The sequence below is a fragment of the Taudactylus pleione genome, unplaced genomic scaffold (genome assembly GCF_031769625.1).
Source record: "Taudactylus pleione unplaced genomic scaffold, aTauple2 ptg000016l, whole genome shotgun sequence".
Classification (NCBI taxonomy): Eukaryota; Metazoa; Chordata; class Amphibia; order Anura; family Myobatrachidae; genus Taudactylus; species Taudactylus pleione.
The window spans coordinates 30,640,456-30,662,278 of record NW_028284418.1 but is presented as its reverse complement, the minus strand read 5'-3'; the positions used below and the strand labels follow the sequence as shown (position 1 = coordinate 30,662,278).

Genomic DNA, 21,823 nt, shown 5'->3' with positions numbered 1-21,823 from the left:
TTGCTGAATCAGGCCCTGAGTATGGAAAGTGCGTAACAGGCAGGGCCGGACTGGCCATCTGGCAGTTCTGGCAAATGCCAGATGGGCTGATGGCCAGATGGGCCGGTCCAGTGCCGGGTCACCAGCGCACCAGCATGCAGCCAAGCCACAGCACTTCAGAGACACCCACGCCACTGCCGCTGTCATACAAATCTGATGCAGGCCATGAGCCAATCAGAGCTTGCGGACCGGCAGCCAATCAGCAACGACTGCCGGTCCACGAGCACTGATTGGCCAGATTTGAATGACAGCGGATGTGCTTGACACTACCCAGTGCAGTGCATGTGGCCCTCGGGGGAACAGGTGCTGGCATTGCTGTATCTCAGAGATGAGCCCAGGGTGAAGCGGAGGAAGAGGCTGAGGCAGCAGCAGTACATCCGGGGAGGTGAAGGCGACAGCGGCACTGCGGGGACAGCGCGATGCAGTAAGCGGAGGAAGCAATGCAGGAGACGGGAGCAGAGGAGGTCTCTGTCCAGCACCCGCAGCAGCTGCACTCCCACCCCGCCAGGGGCCGAGGTAAGCTGCCTCCCCTCCGAGCAGGGCCACTGACCTGGGTACCTGCAGGGAAGTGAGACTCTGTGTCTGCAAAGGAATGTCTTGGAGGGGTTCTCCTGGGTGCTGGGTCTAGGGGGAGGGCCCTCCTGGGTACTCGGTCTAGGGGAGGGTGCCCTCGTAGGTACTGGGTCTAGTGGGGTAGGGGTGATGCTGGGATGACACAACCCACTCCTGTTATGCTGTGACATATGCCATGCAGTACCCAGTGACCCTGTGTTAGATGGGCCCTTAATGTATGCATAATGGTGTACATGGGTGTAGTCCAGTGCATGTCATGGCTTCCTCGAATATTATAGTACAGACATTCTATGAAACCTTTAACCCTATTACCTTACCCATAACTCTAATACCATAGCAATAATACCCAAACAACCTTAACTCCCGACTATAACAAACCCCTAACCTTAATACCCTAACTTCCTAGCACTAATCCCTAACTCTGATACCCTAACATTAATACCCAAACAACCATTAACCACTAACAACCTACCTTAAACCCCTGATGCTAACCTAACCCATCCCTAACCCAAAGGGCCATATGGTTCTTATCTGCCGTCAAATTCTATGTTTCTATGACACTGGCAGGGTGAGTGCATCTACAGTACCTACAGCATTTGTTTATTGAATGCCTGTACTAACCATCCGCAGAGTAAGTGTGCGTTACCATGTAAGAGCACACATGAGGATTAGTACATTGGACTTTTGTCTATCTTCATATTGCACTATATAATTGCATTCACACCAAGGAGGATCAGATCTCTGGACATTATAAGCATATTTAAAGTCGCATACTGCATTAATTTACAGGCTTTATATCCATGGGATACAGTTAATATACCAACGGATGAGAAGCCATCCATTGGAATCTCGTCGTCTAAATCCCGACATGGAACTAAAGACAGGCGTCTAAATCTAGATGCCTATCTTTAGTCCATTGACGGAATCCCACAGGACAGCTTCCAGAGGGTTATGGTTAGGCCAGGGGAAGGAGGGGTTAGGGTTAGGCACCACTGGTGGAGGTCCGGGCTAGGCATTAGGGTGCGGGTAGGGGGGGTTAGGTTTAGGCCCCCCCCGGGGAGACTTAAGGTTAGGCACCACCCTGGTAGTTTTAAGGTTAGGCACCCCCAAGGGAGTGTTAGTCGGGGGGTGAAGGGTAGGTTTAGGCGACTTACCTGCGCCATCGAGAGTCTGCCCCTGCCGGGCTTCCACTGTCGGTATTTCACCCGGCGGTTATTAAACCGCCGGGATTTCATACCCGACCCATATCCACAGCCTGAACCTATATTGTTTAAGCTGTTTTTTTCAGATATTCTTAGCTGCACATCAATTTGTACCAATTAGGTACTTTATGACTCAGAAAGGATCATGGGACTTTTTTTTATACGTATTCATGTATTTATGCTGTCTAATTTTTTAAGCTACATCTTCGTTATGAATGGTATATAATGCCGGTTAGGCTTTTTATTATCACTAATTTATTATTTGTCATATGAAATGTAAATTGTCAACTATACTGAGATGGAGAATCTTGCAATTTACACTACATGTATTCTGGGAATGGGTATGAAATACCCCCGGGGGGGTGCCTAACCCTCCCTCCCCCTAGCCTAACCCTAAGTCCCCCCCGGGAGCCCTAAACCTAACCCTCTCCCCCCTCGGCTGTCCGCTCGCGGCGCCCAGCATCACTACGATCGTGATGCCGGGCGCCGGTCTCCCGGCATCGGGGAAATGCGGGCGTCTACATCTAGACGCCCGGCATTTCACCCTTGCCCGGATAAGACAGTCGGGAAGCCGGCTGCCAGTATATAGGCAGTCGGCTTCACAATTGCTTCCTGTATTCTGAGCTAAATATATTTAATACTATAATCTGGTGAAATAAATATTTACTGTTTTTAAACAATATTGTTGTGACTGACATTTTTTAGGGATCCATACTCCCAATGTTGTCCCAAACCACCCCCCTTCCAACAACCTTTTTTCTACCAAGAGATAGAAGTGCTGTGAACTCTCACCTTAATGTTTACCCATAATCTAGTAGCGGTACCTAGGCAATTTGAAGCTGCAACCTATTTTTTTAATAATCATTGGAATTTGCGCACATAGACAACACGAAACTGCTGTGCACTGGTGACCTGCAACACATTCACCTGCTGATGGTACACGGGGAAGACAGAGGCTGCTGGACAGAGACAGGGGGGGTGTGTGAGAGGTTGCTGGAGGGACATACTGTAGGGGGACATAAGTTGATGGTGGGGTCACATAATGTTTAAGGGGCGTTACTATATGGCATAATGTTATAAGGGGCATTACTGTGTGTGGCATAATTTTATAAGAGGCATTACTGTGTGTGGCATAATGTTTAACTGCTTTACTTTGTGGCATAATGTGGTTTAAGGAGTACTACTGTGTGGCATAACATGAATGGGCTCTGTGTGGCTTAGCGTGAATGAGCTCTGTGTGGTGTAACGTAACTAAGGGACACTACTGTGCAGTGTAATGTGACAAAGGGGCACTACTGTGTGGCATCATTTAATTTGGAGGTACTATTGTGTGGTCATGCCCCGTCCCAGCTAGGCCACACCTGTTTTTTTAAGTGTGAGCGAATACATCAGTTGTGTATGGCAGTTCCAATGCTCTTTATGTACACAGAGCACCAAATAGTGTAACTACGGCTCTGCTTTGGTGTGCACAGATGTGTCGCCCTCTGGGTTCAGCACCCCTGCTCTAAAAAATTTCTACAGTGATCACTATCTAATCCTCTACGACTGCTAAGCTAGGGCTTGGTCAATTGGCAAAATTCTTTCCCTTTCTATGTGTGTGACCTAAACCAATATAGTGCCAGCTTTACCTAACAGAACCAACCAAATACCAAATGTTTGACTATGACACGTTTGAATTCCCTGCAGGATGAGCCCTGTACTGTGTATTTTAAAGCAGAGAATGATGTACACTTGTATGTTGTTCTAATATTAATTATATTTGTAAGAACATAAAAGTGGGAGGAGTCAGGAATAGTAAGGGGATTAGTCTATGCCAGGTGCTGATGCAAGGTGGGCCTTTTTTGCTTTAAATGCCAGGGCCTCTTTTTAGTCCCAGTCCGGCCCTGGTAACAGGTGTGCATATGGAGGGGAGTCCACACAGCAGATTGGCTTAACCAGGATGTTTGTTTATTAATACAGGTGGCTGTACACACATGGTTAAATAGGTACTAGATTCATTACTTTTTTTTTTTTTTTTTTTCTTCAGCAAAAGTTTCACAATAAAATTCAATGTAATCAAGTACAACCAGTGGCGTAACAATAGTCCCTGCAGCCCCCGCTGTGGCTTGGGGGCGATGCCGAATTGGGACAGCGCTGGCGCCGAAGGAGTGAGGTGATAGCAATCACCGCAGTCTGCTGCGGCAGCGGGAAGTCGGGTAAAGGCGGGTGACTGGGAGCTGGACGGTGATACTCACTGTGCTGCCTAGGCTGCTGGCTGGCGAGTCCGTCACCACTAACGTGTCAAATCAGGTGAGGGGCCGAGTCGCTGGTGGACTGCTGTGGGGACAGGTGGGCGGGTGCTGGGCTGCTGAGTCTGGTGTGTTAGTAGTTATTGATCCCCATACCTTCCTAATAATTCATTACAACCACTTGTGATATGTTACTAGCTGATTATAAATGAAACACGTTTATCTACTGTACAGTACATCTGTTTTCTTTCCTTCATTTCATTCATTTTCTAAATGCACTGTAAACCACTTTTATTTTAAAGTGACTTTAGAGACATAAAAAGTAAGACATTTTTTTTTCACAAGAAATGTTTTTTCCTTGTTTGTTTTACCAAAATGCCATGGGCAGGGGGAAGGGGCGCCAGAAACTTTTTTGTCGGGGGGGGAGCAAAATTTATAGTTGCGCTGTTGAGAACAGCATTAGGTTATCTATATATGTTCTTGTTTGTACTTTTTTTTTCTTTATTTAGTTTTATCACATGCTATTGACATACTGCCAATATTTGTTCTACAAGATATGAATCCTGAAATAATTATATAAAGTGACAGTGCACTTAAACACTCTTCACATTATCAGGCTTATTTGACTTGTCCACCAACACTCTTTAACTCCCCTTCTGAGAGGTCAATAGAGTATTAGTGATTCTGTCCTATATATTGTCTGTTTAAGCTTCAGTTGTAACTAAAGTACTTTGGGCTTGATTCAGAGGTGGATATATGTAAAACATCGGCACAAGCGCCCAATGTTTTAAATCATCAGTTCCAATCCGATATCTACAACTTCAGTTCCAATTCAACATCTGCTTCCAGTTTTATAAAGTTGTTCTATTTCAGTTCCTGCCTTCGGGCTAAACATCTCTAACAGTTCCACTGCCACCTCTCTTCTCTAAACACATGAGGAGGAGCTTGCTCAAACCTCCCAGCTTCATACATGCCTCTTCAGTCTCCACTTTAGCCTCCCAAGCCTGTTCCAGCTAATCCCAACCCTCAGGCGTGACATCGTAATTGTAAGGAGATCCATGGAAGTCCTGGGCAATGACTGGGGGTGGCTTTTGTTAGCAGATGCAGTTCTACAGCCATTTATTGTCACACATTCTGAGCAAACATAGGGTTGCTCTAATATCCGAAGGTGCAGCCGATGTCCGCTCAATGGTGCAATTATTTGTGCACCACAGCGGAATAGAGCCGCAGACGGTGGGAGTCTCAGTAGACAGCCCATTGACTGTGGCATTAGCATAAATGTGCAGTAGCAGCTGCGACAAAAGTGCATTAGCATCCACCTCTGAATCAGGCCCTTTGGGTGAGTCTTACCTGCAAGGAGGAAGAAAGCAGTGCCTTTTTTAAGGGGAGTTTCTTGGATCAGTGACATCATGGGGCCCCCGGGTGACGTCATAATACTGCACATGCACCAACACTTTAATTGGAAAATAATTTTTTTTCTAGCTCCTGGTTGCTCTCCACAGTGGTGTATATAGCAAGGAGTCCTGGCACCTGGAGGAAACACATGGTAACACCAGTGTGCAGAGACCATTGTTGTCAGCAGCAAAGCCAATTTGTGTGGTGGGACATTTAACTGGAGGGTCTCTTGAACTGTCATCATAGCATATCCCCAGATATCCTTCTCTTTCTGACAAACAGTTTAAATGATATGTGTGGCATTACTGCCAATGCAGTGTTGTGGTTTTAGCTGTGCTGGTTTTTACAAATATACTGTATTAGTATAGTAACAGTGTGACAAATTATTGCAAATTTTTTTTAAAGCTACCGTAGTTGTTTCCCACAAGGGGTGGTTTAAGAGAGGAGGGGGCCCATGTACAGTCTCCGTATGGACCCCCTTTTTCGCCGAAGCAGTTGCCTGAGTCTACTGCGCATGCCCAGGTCTCCTGGATAATGTCGCCTGAACCATGTTTTTGGTGATTTCTGCAGCGTCAGACTCCAGAGAGGTAAGTATAATGTATGGATGTACAATGTGGGCTTCCCAGGACACAGGTTTATACTTGCCAACTTCTGATGCTTCCTCTCCAAGAGAAAACCGAGGAGGAGAAGCAGGTGGCCTGTTTTGGGGACAGATGGTCTGCGTCATTAAGCCCCACCCACTCATGGTAAAATGCAGTGAGTCCCATATATTTGAATAGGGGGTGGGGATGGGGCTAAATGGTGCGATTATCAAATAATCCAGTCATTAGGCTCCGTCCCCTACTTGCGGACCCACCGATCTGTGAGAAAATGTTCCCCATTCTGCCCACTTCACTAGGAAGTGGGTAGAATGCGAGAGAAGTGTCTACTTTTCCAGGGGGTGCGGGATGGTTACCCGAATAATAAGGCACCTCACGCGACTTCCGGGCGAATAGGCATATGCACAGAGTCGATGTGCACTGCCCACCCTGCACCCATTATAGATATGCCAATGCACCTGAATATGTGGTCCTCTGCCACAGACACGTCTGCAACTTTATGCTAATACTGTGTCCGATTTCCAAACAATTGAGACGCTCACTTGCAGTGTCCTAGGACAGTGGATTTCTGTCACTGTGTGTAATTAGACAAACCATTGGCGCATCTTCAAAACTTGCACCAGCCCTAAGGAAGTACAGGTTGTCGGTCTAAGTATGGCCTCCTTTGTGAGTGGCTGTGTGTCCCCCGAATCTCTGTCCAGTCATCATCCTCTAATGGATCCCCCAGCTCAGATTCCCATGCCAATTCATGGGGATGCAGGGTGTATGGGGCATGATTCAGGTTGGTTTGCAAGGCTGCGTTCGCATGCACCCCGCTCGCTGCAAAAATATGCTAATGAATGCAATCGCACGGCAACCGTAGCTCTATACCAAGATGCCTACCAATGTATATGGGTAGCAGTCGGGAAGTCGACGGTCGAAATCCGGACCGCTGGCTTCCTGACTGTCTAATCCAGGCATCGAGTCCCGACATCTGCCATTAGACCTACGCCAGGAGCCTGACACCCGGCATGCCGATCAAAGGTAAGCCGGGTGCCGGGTGCAGACAGCCGCGCACGGGGGGGGGTTAGGTTAGGGGTTCCCGGTGGGGATTTTAGATTAGACAGCCCCTGGGAGGGTTAGGGTTAGGCTAGGGGAATAGGGGGTTAGGGTTAGGCACCCCCGGGGAGGAGGTTAGGGTTAGGCACCCCCCCGGGAGACTTAGAGTTAGGCTGCGGGGAAGGGGGGGTTAGGTTTAGGCACTTGGGGGGAGGTTAGCGTTAGGCACCAATAAGGGAGGGTTAGTAGTAGGGGGGGGGATAAGGTTAGCGATACTTACCAAAAAGGATCATCAGGATTTTCACCTCTGCCGGGCTGCCGCTGTCGGGATTAGAACCTCCGGCCAAGCGGCCGGCGGTAAATCATACCGATTCCCTGTATACAGCCGCCCACTTCCCATGACATGCATCTGCAAGTCAGCGAAAACATCGGTAACATTGAGTAACATCGGAACCATCCACACAATTGTGGTTGCAATCGATTTAGATGGTATCAGAAAGGTGGCAGAAGCTTGATCGGCTTGCCTGGGTGGTGCCTGAGAGGTGGTCTGTTTACTAGGCGTATTATGGGAGTGACATGGGCTTGACAATGCAAGCAACTGTGGGCCTAATTCAGAGCCGCTCGAAAGCGACTGCTTGTTCGCTCTGAGCGATGTTCACACAACTGCGTATGCGTATGGTTCGCAATGCGCATGCGCAAACCAGTCATTGCGGTCGGAAATCGTGCGCTCGTACAACAAAGAGGGGCTGCTAATTTGATTGACAGAATGTACCGTTTATGGGTGGTAACAGGGGAAGGAGCTTGAAAATGGGGGAGTGGAGATCCGAACGCAGGCGTGCCTAACGGTCAAAATGGTGTTTAATGGGAGTGCATAATTAGTAAAGGAGCGTCATCGACCACGTCACTTGGCTGTCTTTTAGCCTGAACTGCTCGCAGTGATAGGGGGAAGTAAAACCTACCACAAGCACTGCGAGCAGTTCAGATGCCTTTCGATGTTCCCGATTAATCTAATAAATAACGGAGATGACGTGTGATGCGAACGGCAAAGGGGCGTCTTTACAAAATAGACAGAGGCGTCAACACACCGCAAAGAGCGAGCGCTCAATTTAAATATCCGGCCCCTTTTTAAGAACGAGCGTCCGCAAATAGCATCCGGGTGTGAATCAGGCCCAGTGTTCCCAGATGCACGGCCACAAGCATAGGAGGCCGTGATCAGATGGAGAAACTGTACCTGCCATAGTGCTGGTACAAGTTTAGATGGTGCGACCGATGGTGGCGTATAAGGACCCACCAATCGGTATTACAGTGTGTACAGTCAAAGAAAAATACACCTAGCGCTAGGCAAGCAGGAGGATCAAGTATTAATGCAGCAGTAAGGGAAAGACGTGATTGCCAACCTCACTTGCAAGAACAAAATAATTGTATACTGTGCTCTAATACTTATGTTGGGACCACTTAACTATACTATACCACTATAACTATACCACAAAACAAATGTAAGAAAATGTATTCAATAATAAACAGTTATTAAGACAAAAACATAAATCATAAAAATGAATAAACTAAAACAATTTGCACACATATCTTATAATTTCTCATATGACAATTAAATATCTATAGTCGGATTCACATTATGAGCATAATTATAATCCCATTACATAAAAAATTGTACTAAAAAATAAGAAAGAGTTGATCAGACTCTCTATGTGTAATTTTAAATGGGAATAATAATTAAAATATGAAGCAGCCGTATTTTAGCACTATCTGGATCAGTAACTAATTCCAGATTGTGGTTTAATTGTATCCACATAGCTGATACTGTTGCAATTAGTATCTAGGTGGTGATTCCCTGGAGATTCTCTCTGACAGACATATATAGGGGTATTCAATATGGAGCGAAAACTCTGTTTTTGCGATGTTTTCGCACCAATGACGTCATTTTCGGAGGTTTTGCTTTTACACCGTATTCAATTTCAAAGACTTTTCGCAGGCTCGAAAAGTCTTTGAAAAAAACGGGGATAACTTTTCACCATTGAATAGGTGGCGAAAAAAAGTGCAGAATTGGGGTTTAGGGAGTGCCAGCTTAAAAAAAAATAGCCTGCACCCCTGGGAATTACATTTTAAAAATAACTGTGTCAAAAAAAGTTTTAAAAAAATAGGGACACCCCAAAAAATTAATTTAAAAATTGGGGTGAAAAAAAAAATTGGGAAAAAAGTGTTTAAAAATAGGGAAATAGGTTCAGGGCTATTCTGCAAGTATGCGGCAGATGTTTTCTAGAATAGGCTATTGGCAGTTGCATAGTTGCAGAATTTTTAAAAACTTTCTTTAGGGACATAAAAATATGCTAGTACCCATTTTCATGTACCCCAAATTTGATGGGACCAGTTAAAAAACCGAAAAAAAAAACCTAAGTGCTCTTCTGCAACACTTCTTCAATGTCGGGAAAAAACACCTGCTGCGGCTATTTAAATCCCCGACTTTCATTTGCAGGCTAAAATGGGGGTACCCATACTGATCCCCCATGTTTTTACAACTTTAGGGGGGTCCTACAATTTATTCCAGGAAAATTTAGTTTTTTTATGCAGATCCCTCTTCACAGCTTCCTGTTTTCGTAGGTTTTATATTGAATACGGGGATAAAGCGGGAGCGCGCCCGATACTTTATCCCAGGAAAATCTCCGATGTGGAGCGAAAAGTCCAGCACGGACTTTTCGCTCCAATATTGAATACCCCTCATAGAGTTTGCAGCTTTAAAACCAGCTCTCCCTTATGCTGGGTATACAGTACACTATACAATTATCTGTCAGATATCTGTCCAATCTGGCTGGTTAGAATGAAAACCTAGTAATGTATGGGAGCAAATGACAGTCGATCATATGGTTTTAAACACTGGAAAACGGACAAAAAAAACATTGTTCAAATTGGGTAAAATTCGTGTGTTTTAACCAATTTGTCTGAACGACCATTTTTGTCTGTTTTCTAGTGTTATACCCCTTTTACACCAGAGCAAAAACCTGGGTTATTGCTGGGTCTACCCAGGTCGCAGCTCAGTGTAAAATGGTCCCTGAAAAATAACTCGGGTCAAGTGACCTGGCAATCCAACCCAGGTAGCTACCAGGGTTGGACCCAGGATGGACCTGGATAATGGTGCAGTGTAATCGGCGCAACCCGGATGATCCAACCTGGGTCATGCCTAAAATGAGCTGATTGGTGGTTGTGGAGCAGTCACCTCCCACTTTTTATGACCTCACAAGTTTAGCAAGGCACACAGGCCCTGATTCAGAGCCAGATGCTCTGACAGAGCGCTCGCTCTGAATCAGGGCCGTCCCTCTTAATTTTAGAGCGGCCTCCTGGCCGCTCGCTATAACTGTGGGTGACCACCCACAGCTATAGCAAGTGGCCAGGAACATGGTGGCGATGGTCAAGACCATCGCGACCATCGGGCTTGCGATGAGACCCTTGTGGTAGGGTCTTGTTGCCGCAAGCCCTGGAGTGCTTTCGCTTTCGGCTTTATCAGTTGTGATGTCAGTGGGGCCGGCCCCAGACGGTAGGCGATCCCATGGGAACGCCTCCGTCTGGGCAGCAACGCCCCCAGCACGCCCACCAAAGGGGGCATGCTGTCACTCACCATCGACAGCGCGCCCCCTTTGTAGCGAGACCCGGAGCGACGGCTTGCCCGTCGCTATCCGGGTCTCGCGCATGCACACAACGGAGTCGCCGCCGTCGTGCGCATGCGCACTGGGCCAACATCGACCCGCTTGCGAGCGGGTCTAAATCAGGCCCACTGTTCAGTGTGAACGGGGCTGACCTGAGAATAACCCAGATTGGACCCGGTTGGAACCATGTCTGAAAACCCAGGTCGGACCCGGGTTTTTGATAGAAAAGAGGTATTAGTGAGCAAATAGTCGACTGTCATTTGCTCCCATACATTAACATATTTTCATTTCAAACAGCCAGATTGGACAGATATCTGACAGATAATTGTAGTGTATGCCCAGCATTAGATGTTAGATGGAGAAAACTTAGCCCGTCACAATAAGATAATATAGTCACTGTTAATTGGCCAGACCCAATAGGTGTGTAACAATCTTACCGTCTTATATAGCCCAAAGTGTGTACAGGCACTAAAAGTGGGCATCTCAGTCCTTGCACATTTGGCCACACAAATGTACACAAGGCAAGGAGTTTATAGGCCTTTGCTTAAACTCGCAGATGGGCGAGTGCCAATAAACACTGCTGTTTGCACTTTTTTGTGTGAGTCAGGCCTAATATCTTTTGAAGTCTGGAATACCCAGCCGCCCTCATTGAGAGAAGCGTTAAAGAAGTTAAAGCCCTACACGGAGCACCTACCTGCCCAGGTAAAGTGAGAAGTGTGATACTGAAGGAATTTAAATACATGAGAGGGGGACAAATAGATCTGAAAGGTTTAGAAGAGATATAGGAGCCAAGGGAGTCGTCATCTGCGTATAATGCAATCTTGTGCTCAGAGGGTCCCACCCAGATACTGGAAATTCTTGTATTAACCACAAATTCTCAACACTATTTGCATAACCAATGCAAATAGAAGGGCGGAGAAGGGGCAACCTTGATACGTACCATTAACATACCCGAAGGGGGATGAAGTGACCTGATTCAAATAGACTGCCACAGAGTGGAAGCGGTATAGGGCCTACCTGTCTTCCAGAAATTTACCGGAAGCCCATTGAGTCAAGCACACCGAATATAAAAGACCAAGAAATATGGTCAAATGCTTTTTCTAGGATAAGAGAGGAAAGATTTTGGCAACAAATGGAATGAATCAGATCAATGGCCAATCTAGTATTATCAGGGTCCTGTCTGCCTGGAGTAAAGCCTCCTTGGATTTGTGGATCAGATTGTGAAGGAGAGGGCTTAACCAGTTGGCTAAAATGTTGGCATAGATTATATATTACAATGATATAGATCTATAATTAGAACAGTGGATAGGGACTCTGCCAGTCTTGGAATTGCTACAATGTTCACCAAGGTAGTAGCTGAGTAAAAGGTGGCAAGTTCTTTTGAGAACTTCTGGTAATATTGGGCTGAGAGGCAATCAGGGCCTGGGGTGGAAGAAGACTTAAGTATTTTAATAGAGTGTTTGCTAGGGATGAGCACACTCCCTCGGGCTCCGTGGAGAAAGGAAGGGGGAGAGGGAAAGATTATATAGGGTACTGTAAGCCTCAAAATTCCTCCACCATGACCTTGGGGTAATACAGTTTTTGACAGAGCCATTTATTTTATCATTGAACTTGTCAATCAAATCTAGGGCTCATATGTATCTAACTTTATTGGCTAATAACGCATCCATTTTATCAGCTTTATAAAAAGCGCTGCTGCAATTTCTCTAAAGTATGTGCTGCCTTTCGAGAAAGAAGGGTGTTTAATTAGCCGTTAAGGGTCTCAATTTGGGAAATAATGGAAGCAGCTGGTGATTTTTGTGTTGTTCTAGGTGGGTAGATATTTGGGACTTGAGTGAGAGTGAATTTCAGTAACGGCAGAATTTATGAGATGACCCCTAATAGTGACCATATGAGATTCCTATAGTACGCCAGTGGTAATCTTCAGAGATTAATTTTCATTAAAATGATCTAAGATATCTTTTCTAATCTCAGAAAATGTAGATGACTGCAGCAGCAAAGAGTTTTCTAAGCACCTGCGACGTGGGCCCTGTGGAGAGCGATAAATGTCTAAATGAACAAATACTCCCACATAATCTGTACAAGTCAAAGGAGTTATGCCCACATCAACTATCATTAGTTAGGGATTGAGAGATGTGGATCATATTGATGTGGGTGTATAGTTAGTGAGGTGTGGAATAAAGGATGTCTAAGACGCCAGGAATCATATAAATGAATTTGTTTAAGGAGGGATAGCAAAGTCAGGGAATCCCTGGAAAGTGTAAAGCAGCGGTCAACAACCTTAATTGGGGTGTGAGCTACTCGAGATAAATGAAACGTCCTGAATAGATACTAAAATTGTAGAAAAGAAAATCTGTAGTGTGTCAACGTTAAGTGGTCTTGGAACTTTCTTTGTAATACTGCAGACTCTTATTCTGGAAATATGCCTTCTCTTGCCTTATCAAGTTAATTAAATCCAGGCAGTGCTGGGCGGGAGTCACTCGCGGTGTCAGTCATGTATTTGGCCGCTCCGCAGTGGTGTCAATGCTATGGGTGGAGCCACAGGGAAGCGTGTCAGGTGATTGCTGTAGCAGCTATGGCAATAATCCGACGTGCTGCCCATGGCGTCGACACCACAGGGGAGCGCGCATCAGAGGTAATTTCGTCATCACTTCCTCGTAGTTGACTCCGAGCTACCAAACTTATGTCCGCAAGCTACTGGTAGCTCGCGAGCTACGGGTTGGTGACCACTAGTGTAAAGTGTTGCTTGCCCCAGGGCAGTGTAGATTTATCAAGAAGAAACAAAGTAGAAACTACAGAGTCTGAAGGTGGTAAGTAAAATCACTCAAATCAGTTACAATATGTACAATATTTAATAAAATATATATTCAATAAGACATATAACAGTAACCAATATCAACTGTGTTGTAAATAAAACACACCAGACATACATCAGTCCGAAATGTATTACAAAGTAAATATTTAAAAGTCCCGGAATCGGAACCACTGAAACAATTAGCAGCAATATATAGCAGCACTATTATTTAAGCAGGTAGACCCGTGTTGTACAACACGGGTCTACCTGCTTAAATAATAGTTCAAGTGCATACTGCTTCCATTGACTTTTATCTAGATTGGAACTCTCTTATTGAGAATTCATACATTGCTGCAACTGCATTTGGCATGTAGGTTGCCTGGAAGAGTACCCTCCAGGCAAATACTCTGCAGTTTGTACAGCCGCCCAGAGAATCCTAAGGACGTTCCAGGTAGTGCTGTACTTCATGGTGCCAGCAGTCCTTTCCCCTTGGCGTAATCTCATGATATTCAGGGGTGGGGATGGCACAGGGCACAAAAATCACCCTGCTCTGTCACTGGTGATGGTGTAACTTTCATTCCTTTAAACTGCCAAATTAATTTAAGACTTTGGTCCATTAGTATGGACTACACACTGAGGGGTAAATTTACTAAAGTGAGAGTTTTTAGAAGTGGAGATGTTGCCCAAAGCAACCAATCAGATTCTAGCTATTATCTTCTAGAAGGTGCTAAATGTTTAGTAGAATCTGATTGGTTGCTCTGGGCAACATCTCCACTTCTAAAAACTCACTTCATACTTGCCTACCCTACAGGGACCTGCGGGAGGATCCCGATTTTACGGGTAACCACCTGCACACCCGAATGGGTAGGCAGTTCTCCTACATTCCACCCACTTGCTAGTGAAGTGGGCAGAATGGGGAAAATATCGACGCGATTCTATGAGAGTCACATCATTTGGCCTCACCCCTAATTAGATATATGACATTCGTAGCAAATCCCCATGAGGGGCAGGGCTTAATTGCACAACCCAGCCAACTCTGCCCCCAACACAGCCAGCTTCTCCTCCCGGGGCTTCTTCGGGAAGGGAAACTCAGAAGTAGGCAGGTATGTCTCACTTTAGTAAATATACCCCTAAGCATTACGCTGAATATTGGAAGATACTGGATTAACGCTTTTTGCTGTTTTTACACTGAAATTTGCCATAGGCAGCCTAATGTACCAGCCTGACACAGACTTATTACCAATCTGGCCAATTTCTGGGTAGAAAATAATCAGCTAGGTGGATCATTGGTAAAATGCATAGCCAATATTGCTGTAGTTGAAACTGTACATGCACTAAAATCCCTAAAACCTCCTACGGTGTATGAGTTACACAATGTGTACGCACAAAGACGTTGTTAAGATAAAAAAGCGCGGTATCAGAAATGTCTTGGAAAAGTGATGGGCGTTCCTGGGTGGTGATTTAGCACAGGCACGGAGAGGGTCCGTCTTACAGCCCACAGGATTACAGCACTTTCACCAAGTAGTGACCAGTGGATTCACACACTAAGGCCTAGCACACAGTACAACCCTATCTGAGAGTAGTTATAGTCACCGTTCTCCCAGAGTGCTCGTTTCACTGCTAGGGCCCTATGTACTACAATCCGCATTACAAATGCGGTTGTAGTGATATTTTCACCTAACTTCGCATTGTGAATTTAGGAAATATCACAGGAATTTATCAAAAATCCCTTGCGGGGAAGAAGCTTGCGATAAAGCTCTGTTCCTGTGAATCCCCTCCGCCATCTTCTCTCTGAAATTTTTTAAAACAAAATACAGTGAGGAGTCTGCGCATGCGACGTTGACTCCCCCCAGCCCCCGTGGCCCCCATGCCCAGAGTGCCTCTCACTCCACGCTGAGATTCTAAATATTCCTGTGGTCTCAGATGACCCCATGCCACCACCCAGTCAGAGGACTCTCAGGAAGAGTCCTCTCAGTTGGCTCCATTCTTTATCACTAGTTCCAATGTGGTCTCAAGGCCCAATCCCAAGATACTGGACTTTGGCCCTCATTCAGACCCGGACGCAAGTGGCCGTTCGTACGTTCGGCGTACGTACAGACATATGTTAATTCAAGCACTCGCTCGTAATTTCGAACGCATCTAAACATCCTCCCCAAACTCTACCAACCCCTCCTCTAACTAACGAGCGTGCCAAATAGCGAGCGTACATCCCCAATGTGGCTTGCAGGGAACGCACGCACAAGTACAAACCGGAAGTGGGCCTGTCAGATTCCGATTACCTGCTCCTTTATTCTGCCTACCTCCCTCAATCGTATCATGCCAATCAATATGTCAATTATCTTAATTGCTCTTTTTTTTTTTTTTTGGCAATGCAATAAACTTTACTCTTGTCTGTGTTTGTGTTTACCCGCAGAATACGTACGGCTTACACATTCGCTGTTATTTGTCAAAATACATGTTTGAGACAATTAAACATTTGTTTTATTTGTTTTTAACCACGCATATTTTACTGGGTTCATTTCTTTATTTAAATTTGCTTACGCATGTCACTGCATCAAGCCTATCATAACTCGCAAAAGATTTGTGGACCTGTCGAACACATGACTCATACACTAACCAATAGAATTGGTCCTGTTAATTACCCAAATACATTAGCCAATCAAATTTATTTTCGGGTCTTTATTAAAATTGATTTTTAGAAAATACACCATTGCCATCATGAGAGCCTCGGCATTCACCAGGCGCGAGCTGATGGTGTTAACCGAGGTCATGGACAGGCGGATCACCAGCCAGCCTCCCCCATCACCAATAGGGAAAAGCGTTCCGCATATGCGGAGGTACGTGGCCGCCTGCGTTCCTTCGGCTCACACCGCCAGATCGGCCAGCTGGAGTGCAGGTGATCCGACCTGCAACGGCGGACGCCCCGCTTGCTGGCATGCTTTCGCATGCAGATCGCGGAAAGTAAGTTTTTGTGACTGTGGTTTTCATGTTTTTCTTTGTGGCCATATCTGCATGGCCATGTTTTCATGTTTGTCCTATTTATTCTTTGTACTCATATGTGCATGGCCATGTTTTCATGTATGTCCTATTTATTCTTTGTACTCATATCTGCATGGCCATGTTTTCATGTATGTCCTATTTATTCTTTGTACTCATATCTGCATGGCCATGTTTTCATGTATGTCCTATTTATTCATTGTACTCATATCTGCATGGCCATGTTTTCATGTATGTCCTATTTATTCTTTGTACTCATATCTGCATGGCCATGTTTACATATTTGTGTTTTCAAAAATTAGCGTTTAACTAGGTCAGGGTTGAAAATAACCACAATTTGTTTCCCATCTTTTAGGGGCATAGCGAAGACTACGGCGTCATCGCTGTCAAAGACGGCGCTCTCGGCCCCTCTCCCCAACCCCCAGCCAAACCTCCACACCCCAAAATTCCATTATTTCCCCCTCCTCCCCAGCCTGCACAGACCCTGTGGAAGATGTGTCGGGGCTCCTTCCCCTCCATCCCAATTCCCCCTCCTCTCCAACCACCCCTCTCGTAACTACCCCCTCCCCTGAATCCCAAATCACCCCTCCAACCTCGTTGGGGAATGTTGGCACCTCCGAGGAGGACGAGGGAGTTGCTTCTGTCCCGGGCGTGATTTTGAACGGTATGTTTGTTGTTTTTTTTACTTTTTTGATAAAAGTGTTTGTATGTAATCCTGTGTCTGTGCCTTTTTTGGGGGGGTTTGTCAGAATTTGGTGTAGATTTCTGTTTGTCTTTACCTTTTACTGCTGATTTCCCCATACACATATCACACCTGTCAGAATCTGATGTTTTTTGTTGCAATTTTTGGGGTGTCCATTTTTGGGGCCTTGGTTTTTTTGGGGTAAATCTGCTTTTGGTCACAATATTGTCATTTTTGGATAGCTTTGTTTGGCTTGTTTTTTAATGTGGTTTCATTAATTATGTATTAAGCCCCACACTTTTCTAACCCACAGAGGAACAGAGGCGTTTGGCGGACTTAGCCGGATGCGTAGAAAGGATGCGGGGCTACGTCATCGGGCTGCTGGTGGTCCTTGACCATATGTCTGTCATCCTGCGTCCCTAATTTATTTTTGTTATTAAAAAATAGTTGTATTCATTAAAATTTTAAACTTAACGTTCTGTCTCATTCCTTGTCTCCAAATCTTAGATTGTTTACACTGACATAAGTAGACTCTTCCAGCAAGCATTTGCAATTAATGTCACTAAGATTGTGTGTTGTATTTTTTAGGAAAACAGGCACATGAAACACCTAACAGTAACAATCTGCTTGGCCTTTTTTTGTGTTTGACAATTTATATATTACTACATTTTACATGTTCCAATTTGGGGGGCAACCTGCTTAGGCCGAGATTACAAAGCCTACTGATTGTACAGGATTCCTTTTGGTGTTGGTTTTGACCCAGAAAGCATCTTTAAATTTAGATCAAATTGCGTCATTACAGGATTAACCCTTAATAAATTTTAACGTGGGTGAACCTGGTTACACTTGCTTGTAATGGGCAATAAAATTACCAAAATTACACTCTCAAAACATTTATTCACAACATTACTAAAATAACAAAGTGTTGACTCACAAACAATACACACAGTGAAAACCAAAAATACAACCCATAAAACACCCTATGAAAAAAGAAATGAAAAATCAAGAACTGGTTGACGAAGGAGCATGCCAACATGATTCCACAAATGTGGCATTGCAATATGGGTTCCAGAATATATATCCAATGTGTCCCCATGAAGGTTTTTTTAGGGTAGCAGGAAGTAGTCATCGTTTGAGTCCCAAAGATTATGAAATCAAACAGAATATGGGAAACAAAAATCAAATTAATTAGATGTTCTCCAAAAATCCTTACCACATTGTGTCTAAACACTTTTGTGTTGCCAATAATTACCTAAAATATCTGGCCACCACATCATCGCGTATGGCCCCCCCACATACTGACCTCCGACCAACCTCGGGGGGGCCATCCTCAGGCAAGGCATCCTCTGGCTGCATTGGGACACCACTCCTTGAGGCGATGTTGTGAAATATCCCACACAGGACCACAATTTTCGAAACCATATCCGGCAAATACATGAGCTTGCCACCAGAGCGGTGGAGGCATCTGAATCGACCTTTTAAAAGGCCGATACAGCGCTCCACCACTTGCCTGGTGGCTGTAAGTGCGGCATTAAAATTACTTTGTGGCCCTGGTGTGGGAGCCAAATAAGGAGTGAGCAGCCAGGGCGTGCAAGGGTAGCCACTGTCTCCTGTGAAAAAGAAGTGACAACATCAGGATCACTGTGTATCAAGCTTAACATTGTTATGTACTAAAGGTCTCCACTTACCCAGAAGCCACGCATCACCAGCTTGTAGGTTGTTTAATTTGTGCCATATCCCTTATTGCCGGATGACGAATGAGTCATGTGCACTTCCGGGTAATTTTGCATTCAGGGACAGAATCTGGAGGGAGGCATCACATACCACCATTACATTCAGGGAGTGATAGTGTTTCCGGTTGTGAAATATGCCCTCCAGCCATGCTGGAGGCTGAAGTGGTATGTGAGTACCATCCACAAACCCTATGATGTGTGGGAAGCCAGCTATTTGGTAAAAATAGGCCTTGGCCACACTAAGGGCACCCATATCCAAAGGCATTTGAATAAAATGATGGAGGTGCTTGAAAAGGGCCTCCATCACTGCCCTCAGGATCCGGGAAAAGGAGGATTGGGAGATTCCCGCCAATATTCCCACCGTTGTTTGAAACGATCCTGAGGCACAGAAATGTAACACCGCCATAAATTGCGTAAGTGGTGGTATTGCTGTAGGACTGTCAATTTGCCGCTCAAGATCACTCTCTATTAATGAGAGAGTGTCTATGATGATTTTGGGCGGAAGACGGTAGCGTCTTAACACCTCATCATCGGGCATTCCAAAAAGGGTAACACGTGTTCGATATATCTGGGGCCTTGCACGCCTACGATGCCTACGCCTGGGACGAGATTGAGGTTGGTCGGCTTCCGGGAGCATGGCCACAACAATCTGACCAAGATCAACCTGAAATGGCAAGATTTGATTGTAAGGTTTTTTTGGGCAAAAATATTTGAAAAATTACTTAGCTTGATGATACAATCCAATGATGCTTACATGCCGGGGTATTGTCATGATTGTCCAAACCTATAAATAATAACAAATAAACAATGCAACAATTTAGGGTGGGCATTTAGGAATCTAAATTGGGTGCAAGACAAAACAGAAAAGGGGAGAAACACACATTTGGGCAAAGAGCAAAACGACAGTGCGCAGACTACCTCAATTTGGGCCCAAATGTATTAAACAAATGCTAAAGGGAAAACACAACCACGGATCAAAATAAGCAGATAAAAATGCGCTAATTAGTTCGCAAATACAAGTAAAAAAAGAAACAGATAAAAATGCGCTAATTAGTTCGCAAATACAAGTCAAAAAAGAAACAGATAAAAATGCGCTAATTAGTTCGCAAATACAAGTCAAAAAAGAAACAGATAAAAATGCGCTAATTAGTTCGCAAATACAAGTCAAAAAAGAAACAGATAAAAATGCGCTAATTAGTTCGCAAATACAAGTCAAAAAAGAAACAGATAAAAATGCGCTAATTAGTTCGCAAATACAAGTCAAAAAAGAAACAGATAAAAATGCGCTAATTAGTTCGCAAATTCAAGTAAAAAAAGAAACAGATAAAAAAACACGAATTAGTTCATACATTTCGGACTCACAAAACCAAAGGTTAAAAGTGTAAGGTCAAACAAAGTTGCGTTTAAAAAAACATGAACATTTAATAAACAAGTGAAAAAATAAACTTACCAATAGAGGATATATAAGTCACCGGATAAAAAGGTCGTTGGGGCAGAGCCAAAAGAAACCTAACAAAGGAGAGTTTTGCATAAATTAACGAGCCAAAATTCACAAAAAGAAGGAGACACAAAGTGAACAAAAGTAGGACGGCCAAAAACTTACCAAAAAAAAAAACGACAAAAAAAACAACCACACCAATAAAAGCGAACGGAAAAAAAAAACCCAAAAAAACAAACCAAAAACAACTCCAAACAACGCCAAATCCAAAACCCGCAAACAATCCACTCCGACCAACGTAACCTCCAACAACCAACAACCGCCACCTCGACTCGAGATGCCCCAAGCCATAAATAGTGTTTATTTTCCCGCACAAATTAAGGAGGGATCATAGGAACGCACAATCAATGATGCGGCCGAAAAATAAGGACGCATGTATAAATACGTCACGAGCCAAAAAAAACGTCCTGGTGTATTTCTTGTTTGGAGATAAGAAATGGCTACAGACCAGGGAAACAATGACCAAGAGTATGCCGGTAAGTATTTCATGCATTTCCAAACAATGATTATTTTGAAACATAATATAGTGCAAGTTTGCAAGCTTAAATTTCTCAACATTTAAACAAATAGGTGAGGAGGATGACATGGAAGAGGCTGCTGGGCCCAGTATTCCGGCCAAAGCAGGGAAAAAGAAAAGGCAGCCACAAATCACAAGAAAGGAGATGGAGGTTTTGGTTCAGAAGTGTGTGGACATCCTGTCACAGACAGACAGGAATATGAGTGCAAGCCAGAAGTGGAGAATGTGGGAGGAGGTAGCCAGTGCTGTCAATAGGGTGGGTGATTATGTCCGTCTAGCCCGGGATGTCAAACGGCAGTAAGTAAAAACTTGACCCCCCTAAAACCAAAACCCCCCCAAAAAAACAGAATAATGGTTCCTTTTTCACCCACAGATGGGGCGACTTCAAATATCGCCTGAAGCAAAAACTGGCGCACAGGGCTAGGCATGCAAGGGGGACAGGTGGTGGTCCCACCCCTGTGTCATTAGAGTTGAATGATTTAGAAGAGCTGGCACAGGGGTGTGTGCAGGCTGTGGAGGTGTTTGGCGTGTCCAACATGGATACGGACATGCCAGACTTTGCGGCTCCTCATGTTGTCCCAGGTAAATATTGTGATGTCACCAACTCTGAAATGTTAGTGGGCCAATATGTAGATTCTAATGTGACTCTTTTCTAATTTTTCCAACAGAGACACAGGCGGATGAGTCTGCTCCAGAGGGGAGCCTTGGCCGCAGAATTTCTGCTGGCTCTGCAGGGGAGGAACCAGTACATCCGGCTGAGGACCCTGCAGAAGCCAGTCCAGGGCAATCCCCCTCGCAGGCAGTGTCCCTCCTCACAGAACTCAATTTTAAATAGGATGTCCATACGGAGATTCTGCAGAGGATGGACGCCA

The 21,823-nt window shown here is 44.9% G+C and overlaps 1 protein-coding gene across 1 annotated transcript in view; it reads left to right on the top strand.

Annotated features, from left to right (window-relative positions):
• The first annotated feature begins 346 nt into the window (after positions 1-346).
• Positions 347-21,823, top strand: part of SYNPO2L (synaptopodin 2 like) — a 135,649-nt gene continuing 114,172 nt past the window's right edge. The window contains exon 1 of the mRNA XM_088475473.1: positions 347-555. The gene's annotated coding sequence lies outside the window, so the exon portion shown is untranslated. The remainder of the gene's footprint in view (positions 556-21,823) is intronic.